Here is a 20,131-nt window from a genome sequence, read left to right on the forward strand (position 1 = left end):
AATATACTTCCTATTTGATCTGCAGGACCCGCCTACCCTAGCTTGTTTCTGCAGCTCACTTGGCCATGAGGGGGCACTGCGCCATTCGGCTTTTGTTTTCCTGTGTTCTTGGTTCTTGGTTCTAAGCCCATTTCAAAGCATCTCCACAGAGACTTTCACTTCCTGAGTGGTTGCAGGTATAGCTCATGAGTGCTTGAATTAGTCAACCGTGTTACCATGGTGAGATCAACGCCACGTTCAAATTACACAGACTGTGGGGACTCCATGCTGATGCAAGGGGCTAAGTCTTGTGAAGCTATCGGCAGCCACTGAAGCACAAGTTCGATCCCCGGTCAGGGAGATACCCACATGGCGCAGCAGACCTCTCCTGACTCACACGCTGCTCCCCTCAGCAGTGTATTTCAGTAGATCTGCCTGTTCTGTTCCCCACACTGTCTGGTGAATCCTCTCACCTTCCCTGCACCTCTGGTCTGCACACCAATTCTTGCAGGTATAAGTAAATAAATCTTTAAAAAAGAAAGAAGTAGAATGGAGATTACCTGGTAAGTTTGGAGAGACCCTATTGAAGGAAGGAAAAGAACCATTTTCTCAAATGCAGGAGTCCTTTCTGTTTCTAGTACAGTGTACTATTTCCCTTGCACATGGTATCTCTACTTCAGTTTCAGCTATGACATACATTTAAGTCATCTATTTACTTTATAGGACTAATGGGGAAAAAATACTTGCAGATACTTCAAAGAAAGTTTATTTTAATCTATTAAAAATCTCAAAACTGGGCCTCCCCGGTGGCGCAGCGGTTGAGCGCTGGGTTGCGAAGCTGCCCGCAGCCTCTGCGGCACCGGTTCGATCCCCGGCTGCTCCCCGGCCACTGGAGGAGGGTCCCACATGGCGCGCAGACCTCTCCTGCCGCCCGCTGCTCCCCTCAGCAGTGTACTTCGGTCCTTCTGCCTGCTCTGCTCCCCGCTCTGGCTCTGGTGAATTCTCTCTCCCTCCCGCGCTTCTGACTGTACCCAGTGCTTGTAGAAATAAGTAAAATAAATAAATAAATAAATAAATCTTTAAAAAAAAAATCTCAAAACTATATGTAAGTTATGGCATATCACATACATTAGACTGGGTTCAGGGAATATTTATATCCTTTTTCCTTTACATAGTCTTTGGTGTTTTGTTTTAACTGTATTTGTGTATGTGTCACATTTCAAAACTATTTCAAACAATTCTGAAAGGTGATGGATAGCGACATAAATAAAATAAAATTCTCAAATAAAGGCAAATTATCAGTGTAACAAAACCCAGATAGGGTTACAGTTGTAATTACAGTGATAGTATTGGATCTCCTTGCCTGAAAGGATTTGGGTTTTGTTATCTTCCAAGAAAAAGAGAAAGTTAAGAAACTATTAACCTTTGATAACCTTTACAATATTTTTTTTCAAATTTGCCATATGCTGCCAAGGGAACATATCCAGATAGAGCAGAAAATTCATTAGACTTGAGGGTTTCAAATATCTATATCAAGGACAAGGACAAAACTGCTGTCATAGAGAAAGGACTGGTACTCTAGGGCACAATAACTTCAATTTTTCTTCATTTGGGTCTGGTGACCCATTCCATGAAAATGCCAACACGGCACTATTTCATCCAGATGAACCGGGGTTATGACATCAAGATAAACACCACTTGTTCAGAAAGCCCCAACACGCAGCACTGCAAGCCGATATTCCTGATACTATTCAGTCTCCAGCTCGGGGGAGTCAACAGTGAAATCTGGATTGTATGACCTTTGCAGAACTTGTAACCAGTCTTTCTGCCTCCTGAAGGTAAAAGCTTCAAATCAGTGGTGCTACTAGGTTTAAATTAAGGTGCATGGTGGTAGTCAGACCCTTAGGTACTTAATTAATGAGCTGAACAGCCACTATGATTCTGACATCTTTAAGTATCAATTGAGTTTTTTTTTAATTGCCTGTTTTTTTTAAAGATTTATTTATTTATACATACAAGAACCGGGCTGCAGGCCAGAGGTGTGGAAGTGAGAGGATTCACCAGAGACTGAGTGGGGAACAGAACAGGCAGACTGACAAAATACCCTGCTGAGAGGAGCAGCGGGCGAGACAGGAGAGGTCTGCTGGGCCATGTGGGAATCTCACTGGCCAGCCGGGATTGAGCCCGCAGACAGCTTCACAGCGCTACACTCAACCCGCAGCACCACCAGGGGAGGCCCTCAATTTAGTTCTATGATATTTTCAAATACACTCATGAAAACCAGTTTAAGTGCTCTATAAGACAGACATTAGCCCATTTATATATTTGCTTTTCCATTTATAGAGGCTGATTATGCCAACTGGTATCTATCTTTTGTCTCCATTCACCATCTTCTCCACTTTGACCTCTCCCCTCCCTTGGCTGTGGTGAAATAATTTGACTCTGATTTCCCTGGTGCCTCTTTCCTTCTTAGACCCCTTAAGGACTAAAAGGTCCTGCATCCTCTTCTCACTCTAGCTCTGCCCTTGGTCATTACATGATTTCACACTGATCAATCCTACATCTATACCACAATCCCAGGCCTCTCTCCCGAGTCTCAGTCCTGCATGTCCTATTACCTATTTAATACACCCATTTGGATAGTGCAGATAACTCATACCAAGCAGGTCCCAGACTAAACACAGCATCTAACGTGCTGACACTCCTGATTCCAAGTTTCGAGGGCTTGTGCCACCTGACTGAACGCCCTGGATTTCCAAAGATACCAAACTTGAAAGTGAAACCAAAATTGTCAACCTCCCTTTCAAATTCTGTGGATTTTCTCTCCCCAACACCTCTCAGATCCATTCCCTCTCCTCGCTATCTCCCCTACTTGTGCCCTGGTTCAGATTCAGATCCTTCCCACTGGATGCTGGGAACAGCCTCCTAGTAGGTGTTCCAACTGCCGGTATGTACTCCAAGCTTTCCTCAAGGAAATCTTTCCAAAATAGGAATCTGCTCATGTACTTTTCCAACTTTATACTCTTTGAAGGAACCTCATTGACTCTGGGGTGGCATGTGTCTATTTTCCTGTCTGAAGATGAAACTAAAGAGGAAGAAAAGGAGAATGAGAAGAATAAAGAATATGCTAGACTTTGGTATCAAATTCTCCTGATCTGAAGACCCAGACAACTGAAGTGGGGGTCATAGCTAAATCTAACTCCTAGAGGAATTACAAGGACAAATTGAGATAATGCTGTTCAAAATACTTAATCTAGTGCCTGCCCTATTATTAGGTGTTTGATCAGTGGTAGCTATTATACTCACTTGAAAAAAATCCTGACTTTTCAATGGTATGGACCTAGTACCTCCTAACCTCATCTTTGGCCAAACCCTTCGCATCCCAGGATTCTATGTGTCAACTAAAGTGCTATGGTTTTAAACCTCCTGCAGTGGCTATCTGCCATCCCTTGGAAATGTCCTGCCTGTGTCCTTCCTGACCAGTTCCTACATACCCCTCTAGCTCTGATCAGGCATTTCTTACTCTGGATCACTTTCCTTATCCCACACCTCTATCTGGGTTATAGGCCTGTGCTATGAATTTATAGTCATTTAAATCAAAAATTGAATGCCCACTGTGTATCAGTCCATTGCCAACTGAGAAGAAACTGATAACTGGAAATACAGATCTTGGCTGAAGAAACTGACAGGGTATGGTGGGATAGCAGATGCTGAGCTAGCTGTGCTTCCAGACTCCATGGAATTATGTAGAAGGAGTTCTTAATCCTGAATTTCAGGGACTCAGGTATTTATCTGGAAGAAATGAAATTTCCAGAATCTTCTGAGTAGACTAAATTTGACACATGTTAATTCATTGTCCAAATCAAGATATTCTTAAGAATGATAAATACCCTCTGCAATAGGCATAACCAGGGCTGTCCCTGACAAGAAGGACTAGTGTCACCTACTTACAGCTCTACTGTAATGAATGTGTCCCCGCCCAGGTTATCAAGAGAGTGCCATCTGTGCAGAGGACAGTTTCTGACACAGCTTAGGAGAGTCAAAGTAAATGTTTGCTGAATGCCTGGAATTCAAGGGTTTTAGAAGACATGTGGTCTCCCTCTGAAAACAGAAACACACTGAGTTGGCAGAGGAGAAGGAGATAAGGGCCTCACGAAGGAGAAGAGCCTCACACCAGGCCATCAGGAACACTCAGCTATGAGTGGACTGAGGGAAGGGAATAAGCTCACCTGTCTTCTAAGCACCTTGTGCCCTCCTTGGTGGAAGAAAAGCTTTAACTCCCCACATTCTATGAGCCCCATCACACAACCACATTTCCCTGTCTTTGTGAGACAAGCAGATATGCCTGCGACCCAGAACATCCAGCACAACAATTAGCTTTCTCCTTTACAACTCTAGGGAACAGAGAACATTATGACCACCCAGGAAGACTAACATTTTCTGTACATATGATTATCTGTGCCACACGACTGACACATGAACAGAGCAATAACAGCGGAAACACACAATTTGGAATAACCAACACTTAATAGGAACTGGTACGTGTACAGAATTAGGGGTAGTGCCCTCCCCTCCACACGCACTCTGTGTATTTATTCCTCCAAAGGGGTGTCTAACAAATGTCATGTTACAAAGACCAGAAAAGCTTCCTTGGGGCCCCTTTTTGTATTACGGGAACACAGCAGTGAATAAAATGAACTCTAGGCGGGTTTCTTTCTATTTATAGCCCAAACTGAATATTTAGAAGCCAAGGGTGACCTGGTGACTGCAATTTACAATCCCTGAAGGAATATAGAAATAGATAAATGGTTCAAATCCAGGCAAGTCCACAGCAACCCAACACCATAATCACAGTCTCTTTTTGCTGATACCATCAGCTGAAATGAGACCCTGGCTTGGAGCAGGTCAAAGCACTTAGGAGATTCTTTTTACTCCTTGTCCTTTCAACATCTTCATGAGCTAGGATGAGGAAAAGATTATAATAGTTAGGAATTTGGAAAAGGCTATGCATGTATTATAGAAAAGTCTCCTGAGGAGAGAGAAAGTAGGCAGTCAATTGTTAATTTCTGCCTTTTCATATCAGAGAAAACCCGTCTTTAAGATATCTATTACTTCAGAATAATGTATCAGTGGGTCTTTGGTAGAGCTTCAAATCCCAAGAATTACTAGGAGAAATATAAATGTAAGTTGATCTCACTGACTCACTCATGGAAAATAAAAGGAGCACCAAGCTTGGAATCAAATCTAAAATACTGAGTACACTTTTTTTAATACTAGGACCTGAGGACACTGAACAAGTTAACTGAGAAACATGACTCGTCTTCTAAAGTTTGTCCTGACCACAATCTCAAGAATATCAAAACCTATCAAGTTGACATGCTACATGACAACCTGTTCATTTGTCATATATGTTGGGCATTAAACACTGAGCAGACATTAAATTCTGAACCTGATTCCAAAATGGAATCAGGATACCACTAGAGGATCTAGTGGTATTCTATTCTGGAAGGCAAGGAGTGGCCTTTAAGTATCAGAAGATGTGGAGAAGAATCCTAATGCAAATAATTTCTGGTCACAAATTTATATGTAAAATCCTTAAGTTTAATATAACAAATATGTATCAGTGCCTCCTGTTGTAAATATCAAAACAGCCAATAGCTATCAAGAAGTTGACTTAGGTGGAGTTTCTTGGAAGCAGAGCTTGAGACAAGGATTTGGATGCATTACACTTTTTTGTAGTAGTTGCTTCAGGAAAAAACCCACCAGGAGCAGGGGTTGGGATAGGGAAGGTAGCCCAGCAAAGTGGGTATAATTTTTTAAGCCTCTCTGGGCAAGCCAGCTGCCTTCCACCAAAGACACATTTGCAGAGAAGCAGTAGATGGAGCTGCTCCCAGACAACTAGAGAGGTTGGGTCCAGGAGGACATCAGCAGCGTCTAGGACTGAAATATGTAGATGCTTTCATTACCACTGTAACACCACCGATGACCTAACTTGGAAACATACTTGATTCACTACTCAAAATTTCTACCATTTGCTACCCAAACTCCAAACTTGAACCATTATAAACTTCTCTTGAGAAGAGACCCTGTCTTCCATTGTGTTCTAGTGTCTACCATACTTTGAAGTGCTATGGATTCAGTGTCTTCTGTGAATGGGATGGGGTGGGATGGGGTGGGGTGGAATGGAGTGGAGTGGAGTAGAAAGGAATGGAATGAAATGGAATCATTCCCTTCAAATGAATGTTCTTGACATATACACAGCTAGACATTATCCTCATCACAGAAAACATGCTAATTATTTTTGCATGAAACACTACCCATTATTTTTTTTTAAGATTCATTTATTTATGCATGCAAGAACTGGGGTACAGACCAAAGCTGTGTGGGGGGGGGTGAGAGGATTCACCAGAGACAGAGTGAGGAGCAGAACAGGCAGATCTACTGAAATACACTGCTGAGGAGAGCAGCGGGCGAGACAGGAGAGGTCTGCTGCACCATGTGGGTCAGCATCCTGACCATGGATCGAATTTGTGCTGCAGTGGCTATGGATAGCTTCAGAGTGTTGTGCCTTAACCCCTTGTGCCACCAGGGAGTCTCCTCACCCCGCTCTATGCTTAGTCCTTACCATTCAGTCTCAACACTGCCGACTTAGGTCCAGTGCTGTGTGAGTTGTGCTCACATGTGAGCAAAGACCCTGTGATGCATGTCTGCTTATGTGCCAGTCAACATCCACTTACATCCTGGCAAGCATACTCGGATTTCTCTCCAGGAGCAACTCCCTCCTCCATCCTTATTCTACATGTTTCCATGGAGCTGGTCTCGAGTTAGGGAGCAATCAACCCTCGCATAATCAATATATTCACTCTGTGCTAGTCATCTTGTAGGATCTGGAGAAACTCTTACAAATAGACAAGGATCGACAGAATAATCCGAATACATGAATATATAATCATTCATATATTCACTTGTGGCCTACTTGCCCTCTTTATTTCCTTAGTCCACACACCCTGGTATTTTCTGTGATCTTTCCTGTCAAACTTATCAGTTGTCTAAAAAGACAGACATTCCAATATCTCCCATACCTGTTCTCTAGGAACCATGGGTAAATTTTATTTTATTTTCTTAATCAAATTGTATTGATTTGCCATTCATATACATACAATGTAATTTGGGGAGTACAACCTCACCCCTCAATATGGTACACGCCTCACTCACAATTCAACCAACAATCCAGTATCTCTACACCATCTCATTACCGCTTCTACCTCCCCCTCTCACCTCACACCACTGTATTTTTTATAGGGTCTTTTTTTTTTTTTGAATTATTTATTTCTTTATACAAGCACTGGGTACAGTCAGAAACACAGGAGGGTGAGAGAATTCACCAGAACCAGAGCAGGGAGCAGAACAGGCAGAATGACAAAATACACTGCTGAGGGGAGCAGCGGGCAGCAGGAGAGGTCTGCGCGCCATTTGGGACTCTCGCCCGGCAGCCGGGGATTGAACTGGCACTGCAGAGGCTGCAGGCAGCTTCGCAGCCCAGCACTCAACTGCTGTGCCAATAGGGGAGGCCCTATAGGGTCTTTTCTATTGTGTTTTGCCAGTTTGTTTTCTTTGCTTATTCATATTCACATAAGTGTGAAACTATCCAGTAATTGTCTATCACTTTCTGACATTTCACTTAATATAATCACCTCAAGATCCATCCATTTTATCAAAAGGCATTATTTCATTTTTTAATAGCTGAGTTATATTCCATTGACTATACACCCCAATTGCTTTTTATCCAATCATCCCTCAATGGGCTTGTAGGTTGATTTCATGTCTTGCCTGTTGTGAATAGTGCTGCTATGGATATAGGGGTGAATAAATCCTTTCATATCAGTATTTTCATATTCTTTGAACCATGGGTAAGTTTAAAGAGCATAAAAACCTTAGAAATCAAAGAAAGTTCTACTTTTGAACCAATTTGTATATTGTCCCATAACTGCTGTAATTGTACATTTTCTTGTTACAGGAGAATTTAAAACTTTGTAGCATTTTTTTTATTATATCAGAGTAAAGAGCCCATTTCTTCTGCATTTTACAGCATCACACAATTTCAGGTGACGTCCCTTCCCTTAGGCCGTGGCCTGGTGCATTTGTTCTTTGGCCCCTTTATTGAGGAATAGTTTTGCCAGCAATTGTTTGACACAAAATGAAAAATGTTGTTTCTCAGAACCATTAGGTGCCACAGAATAGATCAGTCAGGACCAGCTATAGAGCAAATTGGGTCCTGTTCTGGTTTTAGAGATAATTAAACAGCTCTGACAAAAATACCTGGTTTGCGGATTATAAATCTCGACCCTTATAGGTACATGAGAAATTCCGCTCAGTGTTTACTAGGAAAATGTGACCAAGATTAAAGTAATAAAACATTTCCTCAGAAAGGATATTGTAATAAGTTCCTTGTAAATACATCTGGTATTCTCTGGGCCTATTAAAACCAAATACAGGTGCAGCAGACCTCTCCTGTCTTGCCCGCTGCTCCCCTCAGCAGTGTATTTCAGTCAGTCTGCCTGTTCTGCTCCCCACTCTGTCTCTGGTGGATCATCTCACCGCGCCCCCCCACACACACACCTCTGGCCTGTACCCCAGTTCTTGTATGCATAAATAAAGAAATCTTAAAAAATTAAAACCAAATACAATTTGGCACAAGTGTAATTTGGGATGCATCTCCATATTGACATTGCACTTGAATATTCAGCCACAAAAAGAACAAATAACCCTATTAACAAATGGGCAACAGGTATGGACAGACAATTCACTAAAGGGGATATCCAGAGGCCAAGACTCTTTGAAAAAGTATTCATCATCACTCCTAATAAGAGAGAAGCTGATTAAAACTATGAGATACACCTCACAGAGATAAGAATGGCACATATCAAAAAGACCCCCAGCAACACACATTGAGAGGATGTGGAGAAAAAGGATCACAATTACACTGTGACTGGTGACCCACTATGGAAAGCAGTCTGGACTGACCTTAAAAAATTAAAAAATAGAAACTTTTTGATCTTGGAGCTCTGAGCTATCACCAGAGAGAAGCTACATGATTTCTCATACACCCCCTTGGGAGTCACAGGGTGTCTGGTCTGTGATGACCCAGGGGTCAGAGCAGCCAAACCCCACCCAGATTCAAGGGCAGGGATATAGGGGCCACTTTGTAATAGGAAGAGGGTCTAAGGACTTGTGAACATGTTGCAAACAATACAGAGCACAGCGAATGTGGGTTTTCTCTCCTGCCATATAGAATTAGCTGGAACTTCTTTATGGACAGGCTTGACCTAGAGGGGCAAAGATGATCCTCTTATCCAGATTTATTCTAAGTTAGAGCTATAGTGTTTTTTTTTATTATTTGTTTGTTTGTTAACACCTCTTTTCCTCAGGCACTTTTTTTAATTCTGTTATGTTTTTCAGACTTAAGATCATCAAGCTGGGGTAAGGGGAGATAGATGTACAGTATGAACTTATTAAAAGGTAAAGATTTGACAAGAAGTATTAAAAGTCCATGCCACTTACAGTCAATTCCAGCTTGATATAAAATGCTAGGAAATGGGACAAAAATTGCCTTCGAGTTGCAATCAGTGCTGAAGAGAAAAAGCATATTTTGCATTGAAGGAGTAATGTTTTCATAAGAAGAAACTGTCAAATGTTTATTAAATAAATGAAGCATAAAACAAGCTTTCCTGCAGCTTTATCCATGTTTGGATTTTAATAACTAGCATTTATCCTTTGAATGAAAAGTTCTATTTGTATGCAAGAAGAAAGGCCCTCGCTCTGCACATGGGACTTTTAGCACCCAGCCTTCGCTGTTATTGATGAAATAAGTGATCTGCTCTGCCGGCCACATTATTACTGTGCTTCCTCTGACGTCAGCGTGGACAGGAGCGATGAGATCCGGCAAGAGGGAAACAGGATGATGCCTGGGGCCAAGGCAAAGTGGGAGGGGATATTCCAGACCTGAGAGACTAGAGAGGCACCTACAGTGATGTGCACTCACCAACAGCATGAAAGCATCTGAAGGTACCTCCTGGTCCAGAGAGTGGGTTTCAGGAAGGGAGGGTCATGTTGGAAGTGGAAAAGGACTGAAACAGTAAAGCTTGGGAATTTCCATCCAGATAATATTAGGAAATCTGGTTTGTGTTTTATGTAAGAGCTGCAAGGGGCTGAGTCCAAACTGGAATTCAGGGGCTGTGTGCTGGGGGGCTGGCCACATAACAGAGGAGGGGCTGGTAGCTTTGCTTTTTAGGGTAAAGGCAGGCAGGTGTCTTTGTTCATGCCAGCAGCTATAATGAAATACCACAGACAGGGTGGCTTGGAAACAGGTCTACTTGTCACTGTGCTGGAGGCTGGGAGTCTAATGTCAGGGGATGCCAGCTTGGTCAGGTTCTGGGGGGCTCCCTTGAGGGTTGAAGACTATGGCTTCTCGGTAGTCATCACATGGGGGAAGGCACAGGCAAGCATTCCCCGGCCACTTTCATCTGGGCACTCAGGCCAGGTAGCTGATCCTCACCGAAGGTCCCACCTCCTAATACCATGACCTTAAAAATTAGGTTTCAGCATAGGAAGAGCTTGAGAGACTTAGAGAGGCAAAAAGACAGTAAAGAGAATCTCAGCGTGATGGATAGGCATCTGCCCCGCCTGGCCTGAGGAGCTGGCGGTGGCCCTCAGGAGGGTGAACTTCATCTCAGAGGCAGAATGAGCTGTGCTGGGAACAGACTCAGCCACACTGTGAGCAGCGTGGCTCAGAGTTGAGGCCTGCAGCAGGGTTCTAAACTCCAAGCTAGGCCCAGAACAGCCTTCCCCAGGCAGGCCCTTATAAGGGAACCACCAGCAGGGCCAGACCATGATCAGTGAGCCCCTTTCTCATGGAGGAGGCTGGCAACAGCAAGATGACTTCATGGGTTGGAATAGAAAGATACAAGGCCTTTTCCTAAGCACACAAATGACTTCCCGAGAGACTCCCAGAGAATAGAAAACTTCAGTAGGCAGGAGACTGAAGTCCTTCTGTCTGGCAGATGAACCCAAAGACCTTGAAGAACCACTATCATCTGATTATTAGTGTTCACGTGATCTCATCTGTCCCCTCAGGCAGGGAGAGCTCGCACCGTTTCCATTACATAAGGTGAGGACTCATAATTGAAACTATCACCGTGGTCATTACCCTTCTAGATAATATGAAGCTATGATTAAAATCTGTTGCCATTTAGAAATTAGAAATGAATGAATCCAGGAAGAACAGCAAGGCAATTATACAGGGAGCATCATTTTGGAATGTAAAGGACATTCAAAGCTTCACTTCCTGCCAAGTCTCCGACCCCTTGCAAGGCTCCAAGAGAGAGAAATGGACAGGAAGTGACTTAAGAAAATGAACGGTCACATTCACACTTTATGCTTCCCTGGACACCTTGGTAGAGAGTCCCTGGGGGAGACCAGGCATATCCACATCTGAGGAGTTGGGTGTGGTTGGTCCTAGGATGGGGCTTAGTGTGCACCCATTTAAAGGGCAGGATAACCGGGCCTCCCTGGTGGCTCAAGGGGTTAAGACGCAACCTATGAAGCTATCTGCAGCCACTGCAGCACGAGTTGGATACCCGGCCAGGGAGCTACCCACATGGCACAGCAGACCTCTCCTGACTCACCCAGTGCTCCCCTCAGCAGTGTATTTCAGTAGATCTGCCTGTTTTGTTCCCCACTCTGTCTCCACTGAATCCTCTCACACACACACCCTCCCGACACCTCTGGCCTGTACGCCAGTTCTTGTATGGTATGCATGAATAGACAGATCTTTCAAAAAAATAATAATAAAGGGCAGGATTATCAGGAAAACAGCACTCACTGTAGGAGTGAGAAGAGGTATTTTAGAACTAGTCACTGTGGTCCCCATTCTTGTTAGGTCCTCAATTTGCACATATATAAACACACACACACACACACATACACACACACATACACACATACACATACATACACACACACCATGGTTGAAGCAGAGAAGTTTAAGGCACAGCATCTTGGTCACGTAACAGAAGATTTAGGCTGAAAGAAATATTCTCAAATTTTATCTATTCTCCTCCTGTACCCACTAAGACAGTTGTTGCTGTAGCTCTTTGACATCCAGAATGTTCGATTTCATCTCATGTTAGATCAGGGCCAGCCAATGAAGATGGGTTGAAAGCAACATTCCTGTGAGAACTTAAGAGCCAGTCACTTAATTGGAACATCAAACCGAGGCCATCACACTATTTTTATGCTGCTAGTCTGGTTTAATGAGCTACATCACATATACTGACATACGCGAGATTTCTTCCTCATTAGCTCTTGAAATCCTTTCATGGAGAGTCTACCATTCTAAATATAAAGTAGGCAGCAAAAAGCATACTCAATTTGATAAAATCTTTTAAACTATTACAGAGTATTTGTAAGTGTTTTGGCTTGTGATACAAAACCAAAATTATAAATCATAGTACAAATTTTATATTATTTTGTGCTGTGATCCATAACTTTGTTTCCCTCCCCTGGTTTTGGATTACTAGTTAATTGGTCCTTATTCTTTTCTATGAAAAGGAATTGTTTTTGTAAATCTAAAAAAACAGAACCCCACCTCTTTTTTTTTTTTTTAAAGAAAGACTCACTTTCACGCAGAGCAGGTCTGAAATCCAGTTATGTTTTCAGTGTCAGTGATTTTTTTTTTTTAAATAAGCCTATGTTAGAGCATAGAAATTAGGAAACTAAGCAAATCCTAATGTTAGCAAGGATTATTTTTATTTACAAGTCACATTATGTCCCCGTTAAGACCTTGGGATTCAAAGCGAGGTCTGTTATCTCATTGACAGAGTGTGAGGTCTGGTCACTGTCCCTGGATGCCTGGCAAACCATGCCAGGGTTTAGGGGCTTAGAACAGCTACCATTTAGTTGACTTGCAGTTCTCAAGGTCAGTTCAGACGAACCTCCACCGAACAGCTTTTCTGCTAGACTCACCTCCATAGGATGAGCAACTCCTCTTGCTTTAACAGTGACCATCTCAGTTCTAGCATTAGAAACTCAGCGCGTAGGGAAACCCATGAGTCTCCAGCAAAATGGGGCGGTTGGTCACCCTATACCCAGGTCACTCATATGCAGTAGTCGGGGGCTCAGTGGACAGGGACATTCAAGGACAGTTGCACTCACAGCTCCAGTGGCTGGTGCTGCTTGTCAGGACGTGTGTCTCCAACAGGGTAGCAGCCAGGCTTCCAGAAGAAGAGCGTGCCAACCCCATGGCACGAAGCTAGACCAAGTCTTGCGCCAAGCAAGGCAGTGCTTACAAGGTCATGGAGACAGGAGCCATGATTCCCTAGGGCCATTAGCATAAGGTCACGATCAAGCATAAGGTCATGTGCCACCCAAAGTTCAAATTTAACCAACCTGAGATCCCATCTTGTTCCTGGGGTTACTCCGTCTTCCCCTTGGGATGTCAAAGAATCCCTCACTCCTAGGATACAGTCCAAATAAGTGTTCCCTCTCAGGGAAAACAAAAAAAGGCAGAAAAACCCTATTGCTATTTTTGCTACAGGTGGCACTTGTCCCTGTTTTAAAAAAAAAAATAAAAGAATTTTAGTCTGGCAGTTTGAGGCAGCCTAGTAGAATAAGTAAAGAAAAAAAAGTATCTGCTAAGGCAGAAACTTCAGCATCCTCGGCCATAGGGCTTCCTCCGTCATCAGGGAGCAGAGAGGCGCCTCAGCTGACCCAATTGTGATGACCCTCGGCATGCACGTGTGGTAACCGTGTGGTAACCGTCAAGGCTCTTTACTTAGACAATTCTGTCAGGTGACACATTATTCAAGTCATTTCTCCCATTATGCATCCATTGTCCCAAGAAGGATGAGTCAGAAGAAAGCACAGCTTTCTGTGATTGGAATCAAATGTTCTCATTACTCGACATCCTGGTCTTCCAAAGAGGACTTCTCTCTCCTAGCCCAGGACATACTGCACTGCTTGCCCCCCAAGTGGCCAACTCCTTGCCAAACAGAAGGATCACACTCCTCCCTCACCTCTATAATTCTATAAAAAGTAAGGAAATCATACAAGGTAACTTTTAAAGATAAATCATACAAGTGAATTTACCAGTAGTTATTTAGCCACTCTTTTCAAAATTCCAATTGAAATAATGATACAATACTTAAAAGAACAAAATTGTTAAAAATATTATGTTTTAATCTGCAATATCATTTTACTCAAGAACTGAATTCTAGCTGAAAATAATTCTCTCTTTGCCGTAAGTGTCCTGAGTCATGGGCCAACTAAAAATTTCTAGTTACATAATTGAAAATTTTATGGTTCATCTGCATGTTGATTGACTTGGCTGGATTGAGTCCTGAGGGACATTGTGCCATTTCATTTCTGATCAAATTCACATTGCCAACCACATGTCCAGAATCCTCACTGCAGCCAGTGAGAAGTGAACAGAAATGGAGAGGCGATTTCTTTTCTGATAGAACAAAGTGAAGATTTCCTTTAGATTTCTGAGATTGTTTTAATTACTAGCAATTAAAAAAAAGTTTGGGATATTAATCTTTTAGTATAATGTCATGTTTTTATTATTCTGACCCCCAAAGGTCATAGGAGATATGTCAAAATTTAAAATAATTCTTTATGTCTGAAATGCAAAAGATAGGCAAAATTATCCTGTAGAAGTTTTTTTATTAAAATGCCACCGTGTTTTCATATAGAGAAAATAGAATCACTATAAAATAGAAACTAAGGAAGATCAGCAACTCCTTGGAATGCCATGGAAATTATAGGGTGAGCCTTCACGCATTAAGAACTACAGACCTCCCTGATGGCGCGGGGGTTAAAGACAGCGCTGTCAAGCTATCACCAGCCACTGGAGCACCAGTTCGATCCTCAGCCAGGGAGAAACCCACATGGCGCAGCAGACCTCTCCTGGCTCACCCACTGTTCCCCTCAGCAGTGCATTTCAGTGGATCTGCCTGTTCTGCTCCCCACTCTCTCTGGTGAATCCTCTCATCCCACCCCCTGCATCTCTGGCTTACACCCTAGTTCTTTTATGCATAAATAAATAAATCTTTAAAAAAAGAACTATATCTGGGTCAGAACTATATCTGGGTCAGTGAAGACAACCAACTACACACTTGAAAAAACACATTGCAAATGAGAACACGAAGAGTTTTTTATTGGTACAAAATAATAACTTTACTACTCTTTTTTGCATTTTAACTTTATAAATTTAAAGGGAAAAATTGATGTAGAAACGTAAGCTGGTCTACCACAAGGAAAAAGGAAAGCATACTTTTTACCAGCCTCGTTAGACTTCACATAAAATAGAAAATTGATTTCCATTAAATATTTAGAAAAGTTAAATTCTATGACCTGAAGAATAAAGGATCTTCAATGGGAACATGTTGCCTCCATGGTTACATTAATTTTAAAAGACATCCCAAGAATGACAGTTGTTTTTTAATAGCAAAACTCAAAACCCAATCTGTGCTATTATGAACTATTCACAAAGTACTTTATTGTATTAAAAGATACATAGACACAGAACTACATTAAAACACATCTACAGCACGTTAACATTCTGAAGGGAACAAAACCAGCTGGAATATTTGGAAGAAATCAAGAAACATGATAAACAAATAAGAGACTTTGGGAAATATGGCCAGTGGAGAAAGTTTCAAGCAATATATAGTAACATATTTAAAATCAAAAACAGAGGACAGAAGAACCTGCTGGAAGGAATAAACTACTCGCCTCCACTTCATCTGAGGAGGAAATAATGTGACACATTAAAATCCTTTACCTTTAATATGTGCAGAAACAACCATCCTTCTCTTGACTTCAGTGCAACAATGCACAAAAGTTAACTCATATTTGGATGGGGTGGGGGGGTCTGGAATTCTTTCACAAATTCAGCTGTGTGTGATCTATCACAATGTTAATTCTTCGGAGCCACTGGAACTCAACTCTTGAGTTCTCTTCACAAAATGAGTCAGGAATTCAGCGTACTTGTCAGGGCAGATCCCCCTTCTCAGAAAGGCCAAGAGTTCTAGAACTTTACTCAAGCCACATCACCAGGGTTATCCTTCCGATTATCATCAACAGTTAACAGCAAGATCGCCTTCCCCAGCCCTACTGCCCAAGCCACTGGGTTATTTCAAATGCAGGAATTCTGCCAATTTCACGCAAAACAAAGTTTGTCAAGGCCAAGGTCTGAATGTGTGGGGTTTTGCCTCCATTGTATTTCCTACATGTTCCCTGACAACCCCCAGGTGCACTTCCACAGTGCACAGTGGGCTTCCATGGCCCAAGAAAAGTAAAAGGATGTAAAGAGTTATAAATATTAGTATTTGGACAATGCAAATACTAAAGAGTTCTAATATATCTATATTAATATGAAGACAAAGGAACTAACAGAGCAAAGAATATTACCAATTCATGGATACATCATACACAAATATACAAAATATAAAAGTCATTTCATTTTGATAATGAGGTTAATACATCAAGAATGCATAGAAGTCATAAATATTTATATATCTATTGACAGTTACAAAATACATGAAGCTGAAAACTGATAGAACAGCAAGAAGAAACAAATCCAGAATTATAGTGCTATATCTCAATATCCTCTCAATAACCAATAGAATAAGGAGACAGAAAATCAGTAAGTATGTAGAATACTTGAACACTATTAACCAGCTTTACCTAGTAAATCTTTATAGAGCACCCCACACTTCACTCCACAGCAATGAAATACACATTCTTTTCAAAACTACATGAAACATTTACTAAAACCACATTCTGAGTCACTTAAAAGTGTCAATAAATTTAAAAGAATGTAAGTCATACAAAGTATATGCTTTGACCACATTAGAGTTAAATTAGAATTAATGACAGAAAGATCTCAAAAAATCCCTAAATATATGGAAACTATATAACAATAAGATGAAATTAGGAAATGTTTTGAAATAATGAATATTAGAACATTACATACATTTTTGTAGTCTTCCGCTAAAGTAGTACTTAGGAGGAATTTTAGTACTAAATATGAATAGAAAAAAAAAATCTCAAATCAAATATCTGAACTTCCACCTTAAGTATCTAAAAAGTGAAGGACAGATTAAGTACAAAGTAAGTAGAAGAATTACAACAATACAGATCAAAAAGAAATCATTGAAATATAAAACAGAAAAGCAATGGGGAAAAAAATCAATGAAAGCAAATGCTAGTTCTTTAAGGAGATCAATAAACTTAATAAACCTCTAGCCAGACTGGTTAGGAAAAAAAGACATAAATATGCTAAACATCAGTAAGCATTCTAGAAACACAAACTAAAACCATAGTAAGATGCCACTACACTGCTACTATAATACTAAATTTCAAAAGACTATTCATAGCAAGTATTGATGAGGGTATGGAGCAAATGGAACTCAAACACTGCTGGTGAGAATATAAAATAATACAACCACTTTGAAAAACCAGGTTGTCAGCTACTTAAATTTTTTTCTTTTTTTTTTTTTTTTTAAGATTTATTTATTTATTTATGCAAGCACTGGGTACAGTCAGAAGCGCGGGAGGGTGAGAGAACTCACCAGAGCCAGAGTGGGGAAGAGAACAGGCAGACTAATGAAATATACCGCTGAGGGGAGGAGCGGGCAGCAGGAGAGGTCTGAGTGCCATGTAGGACCCTCTCCCAGTGGCCGGGGATGGAACCGGAGCTGCAGAGGCTGCAGGCAGCTTCTCAACCCAACGCTCAACCACTGCGCCACCGGGGAGGCCCTGTCAGCTACTTAAAAGGTTAAATATAGACCCATCATATGATCTATGTCAGATGATCTTATCCATAGATATTTCCTAGAGAGAAATGAGAGCATTAGTCCACATAAAGATTAGTGCACAAAACTCAAAGCTCCTTTATGTGTAATAATAGCCCCACACTGGAAACAACACAAACATCCATCAGTAGATGAACAGAAAATCAAACTGTGATATTCATGCAAATGGAATACTACTCGGCAATGAAAAAGAATGAATTATGAATTACTAACATCTGCTACAACATGGGTGAATCTCAAAATAATTATACTGACAAAAGAAGCCAGATCAAACAAAACAGAGTACATACTGTACGATTCCACTAATATAAAATTCTAGATTATGTGAGCTAATCACAGATCAGTCGTTGCCCAGAGGAAGGAATGACATGGACAGGATCAGGAGGAAGGAATTTCAATGAGGAAACATTTGGGAATAATAGATATTTTCACTGTCGAATGTAGTGACGATAAGGGGTTAGATATTAAACAAAATGTATCAAATTATATACTCAGAATATGTGCAAATTATTGTATGCCAACTGTACCTCAACTGTTTAAAAGATTATTAGATAAATATGAGTAAATACGTAAGTAAATAAAAGGTTTTCTTCTTACCAGTCATTCACACAAGTCAGGATAGGAAATACTATATTTCATTTTCTGTTTGGTAAAAATATCAATGAAGGTAAAGAGGATCCATTTTATTTTATTTTATTTTATTATGCCTAAAAATTAACTTAAAATATACATGAATTTTTAGAAACTTGTTAAGAAAACAAGTTAATTTATTTCTTAAAAAATTAATAAAAAATCAATAGACTTCCTTTTGTCTAATATCTATAATAATCTATATCTATGATAATTCTAGTGTGGAGATTCATGCTACACAGTATTAATTTTCAAACATTTTGGTCTCATGTTCTACAGAATCTAAAGAGAATAGATTTGTATAATTTTAAGATCTTTTTATTTGTGGTTCACACTGAACAAGATTGAGTATTTCTTTTTTTTTTTTTTTTTTTGAAGAGGCATGTATTTTTATTTATTTATTTGTTTTGTTTGTACATGCACTGGGTACAGTCAGAAGCGCAGGAGGGTGAGAGAATTCACCAGAGCCAGAGCGGGGAGCAGAGCAGGCAGAAGGACCGAAGTACACTGCTGAGGGGAGCAGCAAGCGGCAGGAGAGGTCTGCGCGCCATGTGGGACCCTCCTCCGGTGGCCGGGGAGCAGCCGGGGATCGAACCGGCGCCGCAAAGGCCGCATGCAGCTTCGCAACCCAGTGCTCAACCGCTGCGCCACCGGGGAGGCCCAAGATTGAGTATTTCTAATCATTTCCAAACACTGCAGAAGTACAGTTTACACTGCAGTAATATATTCATTGGGGAACTGTACCCAATAATTGCTACAGCACTAAGTTTGTTCCACTCTAAAGTTCAGTATGTGGAAAATGAAAAAAAAAAAAAAAAAAAAAAGGTTTAGGTGGCTGGAGAGAGGGATAAAGTAGTTGCACTTATTTCTAGAATTTTTATTTCAAAGTATTAAATTGCATGAAAAACTTTTATTTTCTTGTGTCCTGTTCACTTTCCTAGAGTAGAAAACAAATCCCTCTTCCAACCTTATATTTCCATCTATATAGAGCCTACACATTAAAAAATATTCTTAAAGTGACATAGATGCCATCTTAACATGCAAAATCTTTGAAAACGAATACAGATAGACAAATTCACATTCTTATGCTCAAGTGCTTCATAAATGTTACCAAGAGCAAATCTTCACTTGGTCTGTAAATTGGTACATCTAATCCATTTGTGAATATTTTTAAATGTGTATTTTCAACATTTAATGCCTTGCGCTTTTATTTATAAATATCCTGTTTCAAGCATTTTCAAAACTATGTTGAAAGTGTGTCTATAAGGCCTCCCCGGTGGCGCAGCAGTTGAGCGCTGGGTTGCGAAGCTGCCCGCAACCTCTGCAGCGCTGGTTCGATCCCCGGCTGCTCCCCGGCCACAGGAGGAGGGTCCCACATGGCGCGCAAACCTCTCCTGCCGCCCGCTGCTCCCCTCAGCAGTGTACTTCGGTCCTTCTGCCTGCTCTGCTCCCCGCTCTGGCTCTGGTGAATTCTCTCACCCTCCCGCGCTTCTGACTGTACCCAGTGCTTGTTTGTATGTATGTATGTGTGTATGTATGTATAAATAAATAAATAAATAAATAAATAAATTTAAAAAAAAGAAAGTGTGTTTATAAACTTGCTTGGTCTGCATGAAGATTATTCCTATTTGTTACCTAGTCACATT

The 20,131-nt window shown here is 41.1% G+C and overlaps 1 protein-coding gene across 1 annotated transcript in view; it reads left to right on the forward strand.

Moving 5' to 3' along the window:
• Window positions 1–20,131, forward strand: part of GALNTL6 (polypeptide N-acetylgalactosaminyltransferase like 6) — an 884,110-nt gene that overhangs the window by 762,830 nt on the left and 101,149 nt on the right. The gene's annotated exons all lie outside the window — the stretch shown is intronic.

The sequence above is a fragment of the Talpa occidentalis genome, unplaced genomic scaffold (genome assembly GCF_014898055.3).
Source record: "Talpa occidentalis isolate TD23 unplaced genomic scaffold, MPIMG_talOcc4v2.1 talOcc4.4, whole genome shotgun sequence".
Taxonomy (NCBI): domain Eukaryota; kingdom Metazoa; phylum Chordata; class Mammalia; order Eulipotyphla; family Talpidae; genus Talpa; species Talpa occidentalis.